Here is a 17,338-nt window from a genome sequence, read left to right as displayed (position 1 = left end):
TATGTTTTAAATACAAAAGACCTCAATGCAGAGATCATTACTAGCATTTTAATAGCCAGATGATGTAAAAAGTTCTTTTAACCTTTACTGACCTTCAGTTTCTATGATTACAAAATAGAGATACTAACACAACTACCAGAGGTGACCCAAAGCTGTCCTGAGTCTCCAGTGAAATGTCAGAGATGAACATGCACTTGAGTTGTAAACACAATGAAATGTTATGACTTATTTTTAAGAGAAATATTTCGACCTATCTGGTCAGTGAATTGTTGCTACATGAATTTTTGTACAAATATTAAGTTATAAAAATACTGAAATATTTTCTTTATTTTTGCTAACCCTACTCAATCTATTTCAAGTTGTAAAGGTATTTTGTCTGCATTTCATAATGACCAGCTTTTCAAAAAGAAAAAGTAAAGAATGACAAGTGAGTATTCTGCTATTGGTATGTCCAACCACAGGGTGTCATTCTAGTAGTACAGATTAGCCTGTCTAGAAGCAATACTCTGGCAGTAGATACCAAACACCAAAGCATATTCAGTATATTGAGTAAATGGAAGGAATTCCAACTCTTACCCAGATTCAATACTCAGTTGTTATGCTCATAAAAGTGCAGCATTAGATATTTTTCTAGATCCACTTTTTATTTTCAAATTATTTGACCTATAGATTAAACATGAGGACCTCAAACTAAAATTCCTGGCATTGACTCAACCTTAATGAATTAGTCATTGCTTGCCTTTGGAATAGAGTGAGAGAAATATCCAATAGATACTATACTCTTACATTCAAAGAGTTATAAGGAAAAGGAAGAAAGCTAAGAATTATATTTATAAAAGCATGTTTTCCTTTAAATTTTTTCCCATTTGGTTTATCAAACTGATGACTTTGTTGCACCAATTCTTGATTCAAGTCAAATCCAGGTATGGTTAATGTGACTAATTTATGCTGAATTTGCAAACTCTTTGAGCCCACAGTCAACACAGATTCTGAAACTACCATCTCTCCCAAATCAGTTTAAACCCAGAAGTGTACATTGTCTTCTCCCTTATTTGATGCAATTCATTAATCTGAAAAAGGGTAGCTTTAACCATCATAAAAAAGCAGAGTACAAATGGCTTAGAAAGACCCCTGTAATCACTAAAACTGGCATAGATTAGGGCTAGGAATGTTACCCTAATACTATAAATCTCCTTGTCTGGTCACTTGAGATGAAAACTCCCTCAAGCAATACTTGTATTGCTGACCCAACCTATTGCTGTGTATAGAAAACAGACTAAAGTTTTCTTCACTCATTCAGCAGGATTTTTTTTTTTTAGATAACTTGCTGTAATGGAGAGAAAACTAGACATGATTCTTGTACTTGTTCTGTTAGTCTTTAGTGGGTGAGAGAAACATGAATCAAACAACCACACAAGACATAACGTTAAACGTGGTTAGAGCTGAGAAGGAGAAGTACACCACGGTGCCACAAATGTTCATGTAATTGAGGATTTTACCTAGTCATAGAGCTCAGTAAAGGATATCTTGAGTAAGCCAGGCAGAGCTAGAGTGTGATCAATGAGTAATAGTTACCAGTCAAATAGAGGTCAGGTCAGAAGCCCTTCCAGGAAGACAGCATGGTGAGCTCCAGGAACTGCGCAAATTCGGGTCACTGCATATGGACTGTGCCACAAATGTAGTACGAGAAGGCTGAGGTGGTCATCAATAACTCCTGTCAAGGATTTGTCTTTCATCTCTGGTCTTCATCGTAAAAGCAAGGACGCCACTGAAAGATTCTAAGCAAAAGGAAGTAGAGGGGAGGAGATCTGTTTCAGGATCAGATTTGCACTTTGAGAAAGATTATGCAAAAATGAATCTAAGGAAAATAGTTCAGAGGTAGACATTGGGAACTTAGATTAGGAAAATAAAAGTTAAAAACTAAAAGAAATGGATGGACTTGAGACAGACAGAAAGAAATCCCTTTTCTGTGTAGAGATTCTACATAGAGACAGATCTTTTATTTCATCTTCTTAATGACTGAGACACCATCCTATAAAAGAACTTGACTCAAGGGCCTAAACCCTTCAATCATCACCCTAAGGAAAGTGAACAGAGGTTTCCAGATATTCGCATCCCATATATTCATGACCCATGCATATGTTTAGGTTTACGTCACCACACACTCTTCCAAAAATTATTATACCAATTTAGACTTTCACAAAAAGTGTATGGGAATCCTAATTTTACCGCATTCTTGATAACTTTGAGCACTGCCAGTCTTTTCATCTTTGCTTATAAAACTTAGTTTAAAAAATCTCATTGTGCTGACATTTCTTCAATTACCACGGCAAGTGAACATATTTTTCATATGGTAATGGGCTATTCCCCAATTGTGTTATTTGTCCAGTATTACTGGAGTGTTTGTCTTTTCTGAAAGATCTGTAAGAGATCTAGTATTTCTGTATTTTACAATCCATCTTCCTGTTTGTTCGATGTGGATAAATTAAAGACCTCTGCTTACCTTCAAACTGTATCTATATCTATCTCACACCTTTTGTTCCTTCAAAATTGTCAATCTCCTTATAAGTTAAGCTAGTTCGTGGCCACTTAGGACCCATTATAATCTCTCTGTAAGATTGCCAATTCAGCAGATAAAATTATAAGGCACATAATTAAATTTGAATGTCAGACAAGCAACACACAATTTTTAGTATAAGAATGTTCCATGTGATATGCGGGACATACAATACTAGGAAATGATATATTATTGATCTGAAATTCAGATTTAATTGACTATATGACTTTTTTTCTGGCAACCTTATCTCCATTTCAGTTTCACGTATCATTCTAAGCTACCTAATTTGCTCTACATTTGTCATTGCAAATTCTAAAGAACAAGAATAAAATTATCCTGGACTATCTAAATTTGGACAGAGAAGTTTTATAAGGTTAATTTATAAGCTGTAGACCTTCTAATGGATCGATTGTCTTTCAGCGAGCTGCTCTGACAGCTCTGAGGCTGAGGGGTCACTCCCACAAGTCAAATGAGTTTTTCTCAGAAAGAAATGGAAAAGTTATAGGCCCCATGATTATTAAGTTAAAAAAATCATCTTCCCACTTGGAATTTTTTGATAAATCAATGAGAATAGGTTTTAAATATCAATCATATTTATTTTAGGCTTTTGAGTTTTAAAATACAATCATGTTTAACTGATAAAAGCCCTACTTCTTCACATAGTTCAGTATTTCAGAAAAATTAAGCATAGCTGTGGTAGATTAAATAATGTCCCCTAAACATTTCCATCCCTAGTCTTTAAAACCTGTGAATGTGTTACCATGCATAGCAAAAGGGGCTTTGCAGATGTGGTTAGGTAAAAGATCTTGAGATGTGAAGATTATCCTACACTATCCAGATGGGCTCAATGCATGCACAAAGATACCCATAAGAGGGAAGCTGTAGAATTAGAATCAGAGAAGGTGATGTAATAATGGAAGCAACGTTAGAGAGAGAGCGATTAGGTGACTCTGTGCTTTTGGCTTTGAAGCTGGAGGGTAAGGTCATAGCCAAAGAATGCAAGCAGTCACCAGAACCTAGAAATGGCAAGGAAATAATCCTCTCTCTCTCTCTTTTTTAAAACAATTTTTTAATGTCTTATTTATTTTTGATACAGAGAGAGACAGAGCATGAGAGGGGGAGGGGCAGAGAGAGAAGGAAACACAGAACTGGAAGCAGGCTCCAGGCTCTGAGCTAGCTGTCAGCACAGAGCCTGACGCGGGGCTCGAACCCATGAACGTGAGATCTGACCTGAGCCGAAGTCGGAGGCTTAACCGACTGAGCCACCCAGGTGCCCCTATCTCTCTCTCTTTTTTAAGTTTATTTATTTTTGAGAAAGAGAGGCAGAGTGGGAGTGAGAGAGGGGTAAAGAGAGAAGGAGACACAGTATCTGAAACATGCCTCAGTCTGCACAGAGCACAAAACAGAGCCAATGCAGGGCTGGAAACTGCAAGACCTGAGGCATTCAGAGGCTTAACCAACTGAGCCACCTAGGTACCCCGGAAATAGTTCTTTTCTAGAGCCTCCAGAAGAATGAACTTCTTTTAACACCTTGGTTTTAGCTTATGAGACTTATTTTTGGTTTCTGACTTCCAGAACTGTAAGATTTTAAATGTGCATTGTTTTCAGTTACTAGATTTATGGTCATGTGTTATAGCAGCAGCAGAAACCTAACACAATGTTCATACTCAAAACATTTTTCAGTGTTTTTGAAGAACAATTCATTTCATTAAATTAAATATAAACAAAATGGAAAAAAATGAAATCTTCATATTATTTATTTTTTATGTGTTATTTTAACCACTCTATTTTTGCCTGTTTAAAGGCAACCACGTATAAAAATAGAATTGTCCCCCCAAAAAATCCTTAATGCTGTACTCTTTCCCATTATATATCAACTGAAATTTGGCAAACCAATAAATTTTGTTTTGAAGATGTACTTTATTTTCATTTTTTATTTTTACTACTAAATATTTTGAAATATTATAAAACTTGGATTATATTTCCAGGAAAAGTCCCATAAATCTAACAATATATGTATATCACCTTATTCTTCTGTGGGTGAATGCATACAGAATAAAATTTAGTTAGTTTGAACATAAAATTTTTTTGAAAATTAAGAAGGGAAAATATTAAAATACTCTCTTTTGAAAAGAATATGTTTAGTTTCTGACATACAATGACATTTACACTTGAATATTCTATTTTAGGAAATTGTTGGACCTTTTGTTTTGTATTCATTTACAGTAATATGCTTTAAAAACAGGTTCAGAGGAAAAAATTATATGTAACTTAACTATCCTCTTGTGTTCCTAATAAAACAGAAAAATGACATGTTATGAAGAGCCATAATTATAGGGAGTTTTAAAGGATATATCTGAAAAGTTCTCGTGGATTAGTCTTTAAAATGGTCCAGCTGCTGTTGAGTTTGCCTTTAACATAGGGTTGGATATATTTTTAAGTTTAACACATTTGGTTACCAGGCATGTTGTATTTGAACCAAACAATTCAATGTTAATAATATCATATACCTTGGAACTCTGGAATTAAGAAGAAGAAACAAACTATTTTCTTAACAGCAATTTTTTTCTTCTTTTTAAAATTTTTAATGTTTATTTATTTTTGAGAGAGAGACAGAGCACAAGCAGCGGAGGGGTAGAGGGAGACACAGAATCTGAAGCAAGCTCCAGGTTCTGAGCTGTCAGCACAGAGCCCGACATGGGGCTTGAACTCACAAACCATGAGATCATGACTTGGGCCAAAGCTGGATGTTTAACTGACTGAGCCACCCAGGTGCCCTAGCAATTTCTTTCTTTAGATTGTAATTTATTTTACTAGATTTCAAGAACTGCATATATGATGTTCATGTTCTTTTTTCCACTCAAGAAACTGAATGATTTCTAGGATATTTATTTGGTTAATGAGTTGGTACATTTTTTAGATAATATTAAGTGATTTCTTATGTAATAAACACTATGATAACCCATATTAATTCTTGCAATGAGTTTGTAAAACACTTCTTCATTATATACATAAGGAAAAAGAGGCTGACAAAATTTAACTTGCTCCAAAGCCTGTGACTTTAGCAAATATGTTTTTATCTCAGCTCTCAATAAAATTCAGAATTATACTTTATGTGTATAATTCGTCCTTAAAATGGTATAAGTGATTCTTATGTACAGTTGAAGCTATTAATTTTTTCATTTAGCATAATATTATCTACTTTAAATGGCAATATGTCTGTATCAGTCAGATAATATTAGATCATCTGTGTAACAATCTCAAAAATCTCAGTGGGATTGTTTATTACTTATTCACATGTAATCTACCTTGAATGTGTATGTTCCTCCAGGGCAACTATCCTCTATTTGTTTAGCATTCCAGCCTGCTCTATGTACAATTCTATGTTTTTTTTTCTAATATAAACACACACACACACACACACACACACACACACACACACACACACACTCTACACTAAACTGCAATAAGGGAAACGAAACAACCATGGGATGGGGGAGATTAATATAAAAAAAGGTTTAATAAGTTTATTTACAGCTGGAAAAATAAAGGTCAGAAAAAAATGACAAAAATCTGTAGAAGCAAAAAGAGTGAACATAAATAGAGATGTGTTGCATACAAAATGAAATCCCTGTTAAGTTAAACAATATATTTAAGACAAACAATATAAAAGGTGGTTTTAAGAAGGAATTTACTCTTCTAAAAGGTTGCTACTGATAAAAAATATGAAGGAGAAGTAAAATTGACTTGAGCAGACGTTTGATCAATAAAGTCTTCAATAACTTCTGAAATATAATAGAACATAGTTAAGCTTGAAAACTGATTTCAGACAGGATAATCAGGCCTTCAGGAGCATGTCCCATGAAGTTTCTGTTGTCTAAAAAACGTAGGCTTAATAGTCTGTGTTTGACCCAATGTAATTCTTCATTCCTATATAATTAGCTTTGAGAATGCGGATCTCTTTCTTTCTTGTGTTACAACTTCTTTTTTCTCCCTTAGATGTAAGCTTAATAGAAAAATCTGTGGACTGTACAATGTGTTCTTCATATTTACAAGTCTATCTTACTCCCACATACATACACATAATAGCCAAACAGTCTCAAAAGGAATTTAGGAATTTAAAGTTTTAACTCTAGCACTTCCACAGATTTTGGATATCATTCACTCTCTTTTCCTTGTTGGTCTCATCTTTTCTCTTCTTGTTGTATTTGAAAGACTTTATTTAAAAATATGTTTTAAATAGTGTATAGTATTTTGTCGTTATTTCTTATCTTCACTAATTCCATTCACTTAATGACTTAAGTTACTCACCTAAAATCAGTGCACAGAGGAAATTTACATCAAAGCAGAATGGCTGAGTACAGAATAAAATATATTTTTGTCTTTATTGAGCAAATAACCTTTCTTGGATTAGGTTCGCAATATAGAGGACCACTATTTTTTTATTAATTTGTAAAAAAAATTATCTGGTAATATAGATACTAAAAAGATACAATATGCATATGCCTTTAGTACTGTATTTTATCTTAAAACACCAAAGTCAATTCATTCAAAATGTTTTGTTTATATGTCACAGTTTTATTCAGGTATAAGTTTCTGATTGAATAACCAGCAATTTCTAGTTTCTTTTGCTTTATATTGGAATAAGAACTCAGGATATTTTGAAAGTAATCTGGGTATAGGCTTCTTCTATATCCATCCCCCACCCTGCCCCCAATCTTTCTGGGTGTCACATCCACGCCTAATTCAGGAGCCATAGGTTTTGTTGATGTTGTTTTACCAATTAACCCATACATAATTAAGCAAAATTCTTTAGGTAACCAAACTCCTAAAAACCTGTTTTTTATTATGTTACAAAATTTAATTAATATCACCCTTATTTAAAAATTTTTTTTAAACTCTATATAAGCTCCAATATTTTCAAGTCAGAAACAAATACGTAACTATTTGAGTCTATTCAAATATTGTTCCTTTACTTGGAATGTTCTTCCTTCAGAACTCCACAAGATGTTCCCCCTCACTTCCTTCTAGTCTCTGCTGACATACTGACTGCACAGAGAGCTTTCCTTGCCTAGCTTGTTTAAGAGAGCCCCCACATAACTATTTATCCCTTATCATGATTTATTACTTCTCCAAGCACTTACTACCTGACATGTTTTATTTTTATTTGTATATTTTCTATGTTTCTCTTCCCACTCTAGAATCAAAGCCCCATGAGTGCTGGTCTGATATTTTCTGTTTTCCACTACTGTATCCCAGTGCCTAGACAATTCACTGAGTCACAGTAGATGATGAAAAATATCTGTTGAATTACTACATGAAATAATCTTGAACCCCATTTCTCCTTAATAACAGAATAAGTAAGCTAAATACTTCCAAGTAAATGCAGACAAATTCAGAATGTTAACAATCATTCTGGTTTAAATTTAGTCAAATTCAGGACACCTGGGTGGCTCAGTCAGTTGAGTGTCCAGCTTCGGTTCAGGTCATGATCTCATGGTTCATGGGTTCGAGCTCCACATCAGGCTCTGTGCTGACAGCTAGCTCAGAGCCCAGAGGCTGTCCTCAGATCCTGTGTCTTCCTCTCTCTCTGATCCTCCTCTGCTCACACTGTCACTTTCTCTCTCTCAAAAATAAATAAAACATTAAAAAATTCAAGTGTAAAAAATTTAGTCACATTCATGGTTTCCTCCCTCCTGTCACTTGCCCCTGGATGCCATTTTGATTCTGGTAATGTGTAAGAGGACAGTGTTACATATTATTGCAGCATGGGGGAAGGCACCTCGTCCTTCACAATTCTGCTTTGGCACCTGGTGAGGTGGAAAAATTCCACCTGAAACTTGATCTCAGCCCCCCCTCTTTTTTTGAAGCTTCTGTTGATGTCTGAGATCTGCTATCATCTTTGACTGACCAGCAGTCACTGCCAAGCTCCTAGATCTACAGACAGCTTCCACTTGTGAGAAGAGGGCATAGAGTAGTAGGCACAGAAAAGCAAAGGAAACTCAGAGTTACAGGAAGAAGGCCATCTCATGAGCAGACAATCCAAGTAAGTATTTAAAATCTGATGCTCCCACATCGTTGTACCGTATGTCTATGAGGCTGTTTATCTCAGAATTCCAGGAAGGAATTGGGGCACAAACCTTCTCAGTTCTTGGATCTGAGGATTGCTATAATTTCCCACTTTGGCGTTTGGCTTCAGATTCCTTCTCAGGAATCCTTAATAACAATAACCCACTCATATTTTATCTTTCATCATCAGCCCTTTATCTCCTACACTATGAGCATAGGTTTCTTGCATTCTATTATATCAATAGAAACTTTAAGAACTGGTCTTCAAATTTCTAGTGTTTACAATGTAATGACCTTTTGTTTTCTTTCAACACATTCATCTTTTGCATTTAAGTCTTGACAAGACTATTTTTAATAGCATGTATTCTAAAAGTACTTAGAAATTCTTGTTTTATCTGGTCAACAACTAGGTCAATGAATGTCACTTTCAATGGATTGGCAGGTCTCTGGGGCAACTTTCTGGGAGAAGGGTCAGGAGGCTTCACAGTTCTCATAATTTTATCCAAATATATGAACTACACTTGACTAAAGCACACAACACATACAGTTAAAAAAAAAGAAAAATTAGGAAAGAAAGAAAAATGGCATACTCAAAACTGGCTTTGTCTGACAATGTTTTAACGTAAGAACACACCTATGATAATGATGTATTTGTTGTTTCACTGAAAACGTTGGAAAGCAAACATTATCATCAAAACAACTGAGAATACTCATGAAGTGAGGGTCTTTAATGTGTAGGAGAAAAAAGTATTTATTTTAAAGTGTAAAACACTACTACCAAGGACAGACAATTTTGAAGGGAGAGATGTGGTTGTGGATTCAGAGATAATTGAAGAACATCAACAATTTGCTCCAAAAGACTGTTACTATTAGCTATTGCTTTGGCCATCAGGAACATCAGGATACACTTGCTTCTTAAAACAGACATGTCTAATTTCAATACAAGAAGTTATTTGATCATTGTTAAAATTTAAACTTATGGAAAATGTGGAAGATACAGAAAGAGAAAATCAAATGAAGAATATTTTCATATTCCAAAGACAAAGCCACATTCCTATCGTAATTTAATTGTTTCTGGGGTTTGTTTTTATTTTGTTTTTTAGGTCCTGTAAAGTTCTCTTTTGTCCATATGCACACCTGTGGTAATATTACACACAGACTAATCTATCTTGGAGGTTTTGTTCACTTAATATAACATGAGACCTCCATACTATTATAAACCCTTCATTAACATTTATTGGCTAGATAATACTCAAGATTGAAAATCATGGTGTGGCTAAGTAACTGGGGTTGGAAATATGAAAAATTCAGTGACACAAGCATGAGATTTTCCCCCAAACTTTATTACCATATTTTAGAAATCTTAGAAACCAGTCTTTCTAGAATACAGTCACACCACTCATAGTCTGAAATTATAAAAGATTCTAAAGCATTAACATCTGTCACAGAAACTGTTGAAACTCCATTTGAGAGAGTAGAAGACTCCAATCACTGCATAGTTATGTACACTTTCCAGTGCCTCAGTGTAACTCCTTCTGTGTGTTTCCCCAAAATGAAAGACTAGCCATACCCTTCAAATCTCCAAACCAACTTTCTTTTTAATAAATTGAATAATAATACTATTCTACTACCATCTGTAAGGAACAAAACAAATTTGGAAATAACTATTCCATGTTTAATCATGGCTAAAATGCTTCATTCAATTGAGAAAATGCTTGTGATTTAAGATTTGCCAAACATTTTCAACCCATCTTCAATGATTTCCACGTAGGCAATAGCTGTCTCCAGGACCAGCAATATATAATCTTGATAAAAGCATCAATTCTAATGTATATTCAAAAATCTTATCACAGCACTATTTCAGGGTCAGAATGCTGGAAATAGGTCTTTGGCAAAGCAAATTCCTGTGCAGAATGGTTGAATACAGGACTATGTCATAGCTTTTCTCCTTCCTCTTCTTTATTAAAAGAATCAGATAAAGAATTTTACATAATCAGGATGTGAGGTTTTTTTTGACATAGCTTATGGGATTTAGAGCATTTGTTAGTTAGTATTGAAATTATCTTCTAAAGACATACATTTTATATTTTCTGAATCAAGCCAAATTTTGTAATGATTAATATTAGCTCATTCTTTTTAACATTCCTGTTGTAAAAATGAAAACACCTGCTGAGGTAGATGGATATCTCTTTTTGGGGGGGGGGGAAGGAGGTAAAGTGCATATAAACACAAATGAGAAACACACTAATATAGAATGTTTTAAAACATTACTCCACAATTATATCCTCCCTTTAGCAAATCAATGTGGACCTATAATAATCATGTACTATGATCCTGGAGTTTATCTCCTTCCAAAAAGTTGAGAACTAGGTCTTTATCCAAAATGTTTTCCCCCTGTTTACCAATTGACCGACTAGGCAATTCTGCAGACCCAGTGGAAGTTTCACAACCCATAATAAGCGACTACTCGGTCCTTCTAGAGGCCCAGTTCCCCTTTCATGGCCCTATCCCCATTTAGATCTTAAATGTGATCACAGGCAGACAAGACATGTATTTAAGCCTTAAGGAGAACATTTGGCTCTGTGAAAGGCAGAAGGTAGTATATGCTGGTGGCGCACAGAAGAGATTTCAGCCTAGTCTTTCCTCTATCCATAATCTAGTCTCTAAATCACTGACCAATCTCTGGCCTCAGATACATGGTTTGAGAGGGAAATGTGTATCAGTCCTCATGAGAGCAGCACGGTCACACTCTTGAGTGTCCCTGGACCTCGGGACAGGTCCCTGACTTATGCATTACTAGCTGCAAGTTCTTTTAAGTTATTTTTTAGGCTTGATTCTGGACTCTACCCCACTCCAGAGTACATGCTTTCCAAATACATCCCTGGCCACTGTGTATATGGCTTGAGTTGCTGTTGCTGAATCTAGGATTCCCTATGTAAAAATGGCATAAGGGACCTTAATAAAAACATTTTTCAAGATTTTACATTTATTTCTTTTCTTTCTTAATTATATTATATCTCACTCTGCTATTCTTTATCTGTCTCAGGATGTCACCTTTGACTTTAAGGTGTCCTGCCTCTGTAATTTAGACTATAGATTTGTTGTTAGTTTTGGGTACAATATACACAGAGATGCTTAAGTATGCCAAACAACGTTCCTAAATGTGACAGGAAAACTTATTGCTCATACTACACTCAAAAGAACAGAGAATTCCTATAAACTCATCTGACCTTCTTTCAGAGTTGCAGAGGAAATAAATAAACCTGTATTCTGTCCAATAGATGATTTAAAATCCATCCAACCATTGAAACTGTCTCCTTAGGTATCTCTGTTTGGAGAATTCAGATAAAAACCCTTAGTCCCTCATGATAGCAAGAAATGGCTTCTTAGCATATAAGGTTGTGGTTGTTTTACAGGAACTTACAGTTGCAGAAAGATGTTTTTCTGGGAACCACATGACACTTTTTGTATCCTCCTGGTACCTGCCATGCAGTAGCTGCAGAGGGTGCTCCCTAGACTGGTGATCATTGAGCTGAGAGATGGCTGGTCTTGTCTCAAAAGATTCCACAGGAATCTGCTGCTAATAGCTCAAGTATGATTTATTTTCCTTTGTTTTTTATGGTCACTGGTCTGTCAATGGAGATAATGGTGCTTGGTTCTCTCCCATAGTATATCCCACCTTGGCGATTACTGTTCCTGAAAACACCCCTTAGGTCTGTGACCCTCAATGCCAGATTATTCCCCTGCCAGTGGGCTACATCGCATTCCCCAACTGTAAGTGTACAATTTTGAGAAACCATTGTCCTGCCTCAACAACTTTTTCTGACAAGAACCATCAGTCAGACTCAACAGTCCTATGCCTTTCGGAAAGCAGAGGATTCTTGTTCCATTTTTATTATATAGGAAGCAAAACTCCTGTCCACTTAGCAATAAGATTCCACTGAGTTTATGTTGTTGTGGCTTCCTTTCGTGAGTAGAAGGCAGTTTGAAAGGTGGTCTGCTCCCAGAACACCATGCATCATGTCAGGTTTCTGAAATCTCCCCCCTTATTCTTTCCCATACTTCAATACACTCCTTTTTCCTGGGGCTTAAAACTAGGGAAGACGTGTATTCTTGTGTTCTCTTTTTTCAATAGTTCACTGGAGATGAGGCTAGAGAAACTAGATTTCATTCTTTCCTTTCTTAGACTAACACTGTTTCTACTATATCTGGATTTTCACTGAGTGTCATAGAAGAAGATGCCTGGGGGAGAGAGTAGGGTGATCGTTTTCTTCTGTGTTGATATTATAGTTTCAATGTCAATATCCCACTGATAGTCTTAAGGGAAGTACAGAAGAGCTTATTTACTTACTGTCAGAAGAAGTGAAAATAAGTCATTACCAACTATGCCAAAACTAACAAACAAAAAACCCTATAAATTTTAGAAGATTGTCTTTAACATTCAGATGAAATATACCAAAAATTTAAGTACAACCTATTAAGCAGTTTATTTATCTAAGAACATACTTTTGAGCTAATTTTTCTTGGCAGGCCAAATCTGATCTAAATAAAAACTTTATTACAAGCTTTAGTAAGGTGCTTTTGTAATACATAAAGACAATTGAATATCCCTACCATCAAAATCCTCCAGGCTGTTCCAAACATATTTTTAATATATTAACATAAAAACATTGTGTTTGTGCTCGCTTCGGCAGCACATATGCTAAAATTGTAACGATACAGAGAAGATTAGCATGGCTCCTACGCAAGGATGACATGCAAATTTGTGAAGCTTTCCATATTTTTAGTATTACATGGCAAAGAGAAAGAATGAAATCTGGCCATCTGTAGCAAAGTGGATGGACCTTGAGGGTGTCATGCTAAGCGAAATAAGCCAGGCAGAGAAGGACAGATACCATATGTTTGCACTCATAGGTCTAACAGGAGAACAGGAGAAACCTAATGGAGGACCAGGGGGAGGGGAAGAGGGAAAGAGATTTGGGGAGAGAGAGGGACACAAAACTTGAGAGACTATTGAATGCTGAGAATGAACTGAGGGTTGAAGGGGAAGGGGGAGGGGGGAAAAGAGGTGGTGGTGATGGAGGAGGGCGCTTGTGGGGAAGAGCACTGGGTGTTGTATGGAAACCAATTTGACAATAAACTATTAAAAAAAATTGTGTTTAAGGGGCGCCTGGATGGCTCAGTCAGTTAAGCATCTGACTTTGGCTCAGGTCATGATTTCGCAGTTGACGGATTTGGGCCCCGCATCGGGCTCTGTGCTGACAGCTCAGAGCCTGCAGCCTTCTGAGGATTCTGTGTCTCCCCCTCTCTCTGCCCCTCCCCTGCTTGTGCTCTCTCTCTCTTTCAAAAATAATAAATAAAAACATTTGAAAATTAAATGTACATATATTGGGGTTTATATCAAGCACTTATTTGATAATTTGAAGATATCCAAAATCACTTTAACCAAAATATCCACACTATCCACACAAAAGCCACATCCCCCTTTTGTAAAAGGTATATAGTATTCAAATGAGGCAATAATATACTTCAGTGTGTGCAGCTTTTCAACAGAATATCAGCTTGGCTTCCTCAATTCAGAAGTTCCACACTTCGAATAATAGCCAGAGACTTCAATAATAAGTTCTTACTGTGAAGTTCCTTTTAAAAGTCCAGCCAGATATTTCATATCGAAATATTTTAACCTTTTTGTTTTTTAGATTCTCTGTGAACCGTTAGAGTGAAATATGTTTTTTAACTTTTTTTTCTTGAGAGAGAGAGCACACATGTGTGCAGAAAAGGGTCAGAGGGAGAGGGAGAGAGAGAATCTTAAGCAGACTTGATGCCTAACATGGGGCTCAGTCTCACGAACCATGAGGTCATCAACAACCTGAGACAAAATCAAGAATCAGATGGTTAACCCACTGAGTCACCCTGGTGCCCCAAGAAATCTTAAGTTCAGCACAATTGATAGGCAAATACAGAAATTTTCTGTCTCTACATAGGCACAGCCTCCCCCATATTGACATCTCCCACCAGAGGGGTACATTAGGTACAAAAGAGAAACCTACGGTCACACATCTTAATGATTCTAAGTCTACAGTTCACTCTTGGGTTGTACATTCAGTGGGTTTGGACAAATATGTAATGACATGTTATCCATGGTGATAGTATCATACAGAATATTTCATTGTCCCCCAAATCCTCTATGCTGTGCCTGATCATCCTTCCCACACCTAACTTCTGGAAACCACAGAGCTTTTTACTGTCTCCATAGTTTTGTCTTTTCCATAATGCTATGGAATATGCAGTATGTGGTCTTTTAAGATTCACTTCTCTCACTCAGTATTATGTTTTTAAGGTTCCTCCATGTCTTTTCATGGCTTGAGAGCTCAATTCTTTTTAATGCTGGATCATATTCCATTGTCTGGATATACCAGTTTATCTATCAGTCACCTACTGAAGGGCCTCTTGGTTGCTTCCAAGTTTTGGTGGAGAATCTAAATGACTAAAGCTGCTGTTTGCAGGTTTTTGTGTGGACATCAGTTTTCCACTCCTTTGGGTAAATACCACAGATTTGCAGGAAGGGACAATGAAAGGAAATTTAGATAACTGGCAAACTCTACCAAAGTGGCTGTTTTTTACTCCTTTCAAAAGACAGGTGTTGTCTGGAAGAATTTCCTGCTTTCACATGTATTCTCTCTCCCTACTCCTCCCTGTTTTGACCAACAAGCAGAGTATGTGCTGTGTACATGCGTCATGTGATTTTGATGAACTTAGGGACATTTTAGAATTAATATTCAATTCATTAAAAATATAAATTCAAGAGTATAGTTTTTCTAAATCTTTATCCAACCATAAAGTTTCTTATACTTCATAATTTTTTCTTTAAACTTTACAAATCTAATGAATAAATAATCACATTCAACAGGGCCTTTAATGATTAAGCAACTCTTTTCATTATTTCTATTTACTTCTTATACTCCACTGCAAAACAAATAAAAGTTTTTCAAATATGTAAGCCATTTCTATAAGTGTAACAAATATATGTGTATTTTCCATATTTTAATGCTTTTATAAAATTAGTAAATGTGTACTTAATTTTTTATGAATTTGTGTTTTAAAATTTTTTAATGTTTGTTTATTTATTTATTTTTCATTTTTAAGTTTATCTCTATTTATTTTGAGAGACTGAGACTGAGCAGGGGAGGGGCCCAGAGCAAGGGAGACAGAATCCCAGGCAGGGCTCCTTGATGTCAGCCCAGAGTCTCCACGAGATGCTTAACCAACTGAGCCAGCCAGGTGCCCCCAAAACACTTAATTCTTGCCAAGAATTTTACATGATTTTTCTGTACTGGAAATCTCAGGTTTACTCAAAACCTTACAGTATACTAGAAACAGACATACTAATCCATTGTGCCTCTGTATAAACAAGCATTTTCAGAGTTTATTCCTGGTATCTTCTTCAGATTACCCACACAAAACTAACTGCTTTGAGAGTATGTTTTAAACTATATAGGTGGTTTTAAAACACGCATAAAACCCACATGAAAACAAAGCATCTCCCTCTCTTCCAGGACAAGTGTTTTATATGAAATTATCCTCTTCGAACACCTTTGGTCTTAATGCTGGGTGAACCAGGACGGTCGCTTCCTGGTTCAATGATTCTCTTACCCTGATCTTGTTCGGACGGTGCCTTTCCTGTGTACAGCACCTTAGTCTCCACAGGAGGAGCCTTGAAAGGTCCCCTTTCTTGTTTCCCTATCTGTCTTCTGATTTCTGCTGTCTCTTTGCACACCTTCTCATAACAATAGCCACAAAGGACGTGCTTCAGTTTCAGGTGACCACATTCAGGACACTTGTCAATATTGTTCTTAACTTTAATAAGCTTCTGAGGGTTTCTTCCCCTACAGCAGTTAACTTCAATGCTGCATCTGTTCTTAGGAGCTGCCATCCAAAAGACACTATCCAAAAGGCTGGAGAGCTCCTTACGTCCATTGGTATCATTTATTGGTTCTGTAAATACAGCTGGACTTTGGACTGTTAATGCTGGTCCCCAAGCAGGGCTGGGAAAACCTCGCCAGCTTTGCCAAAGTTTCAGCTGCAGTCATTCCCAACAGTTCCAGAGGAGTCCCCAGGCAGCTGGCCAAGGGGGAGCCACTGGCACCAGCATGGGGGATGCCATCTTCCTTGCCTGAAGACCCTGTTTATTTATTTTTGAGAGACAGAGTGTGAGCAGGGAAATGGCAGAGAGAGAGGGAGACAGAGAATCTGAAACAGTCTCCATGCTCTAAGCTGTCAGCACAAAGACTGCTATGGGGCTTGAACCCAGGAACCACCGAGCATGACCTAAGCCAAAGTCGGATGCTTAACCAACTGTGACACCTAGGCATCGCATTTAATTTTGTAACATGATTTCTCAGGTCTAATATTCAAATATCCAACAACATAGTTTAATTTTAGTGTTAGCAATGCTAATATCCCAAATACTTTTAAATAATTTATCATAGTAAATAATAGATATGCAAAAATCATTTCCAAAATTCATGCAAAAGAGTTTTTAAAGTTTAATTTACTTCACCCTTTTAAAAACTATAATTCTTACCTTTCATGGAATTAAAATTCCCAACAAAGTAATAAGCATGCTTATGTTGCTTCTCTACTAGAGATGTTTGGTTAATACATGAGATTTGACCCGTTGAGCACCCCACTAACAGATAGAGTCCCTTTACA

The 17,338-nt window shown here is 36.3% G+C and overlaps 1 non-coding gene and 1 pseudogene across 1 annotated transcript; one reads left to right on the top strand and one right to left on the bottom strand.

Moving 5' to 3' along the window:
• The first annotated feature begins 13,304 nt into the window (after window positions 1-13,304).
• On the top strand, window positions 13,305-13,411 carry LOC115303086. Its single transcript, XR_003913808.1, has one exon. It is a non-coding gene; the product is annotated as a U6 spliceosomal RNA (small nuclear RNA).
• Window positions 13,412-16,227: 2,816 nt separating this feature from the next.
• On the bottom strand, window positions 16,228-16,790 carry LOC115301301 (annotated as a pseudogene).
• Between the last annotated feature and the right edge of the window lie 548 nt (window positions 16,791-17,338).

The sequence above is a fragment of the Suricata suricatta genome, chromosome 1 (genome assembly GCF_006229205.1).
Source record: "Suricata suricatta isolate VVHF042 chromosome 1, meerkat_22Aug2017_6uvM2_HiC, whole genome shotgun sequence".
In the NCBI taxonomy this organism is placed as follows: Eukaryota; Metazoa; Chordata; class Mammalia; order Carnivora; family Herpestidae; genus Suricata; species Suricata suricatta.
The sequence above is the reverse complement of the archived record's forward strand: the minus strand, read 5'-3'. Positions and strand labels throughout refer to the sequence as shown.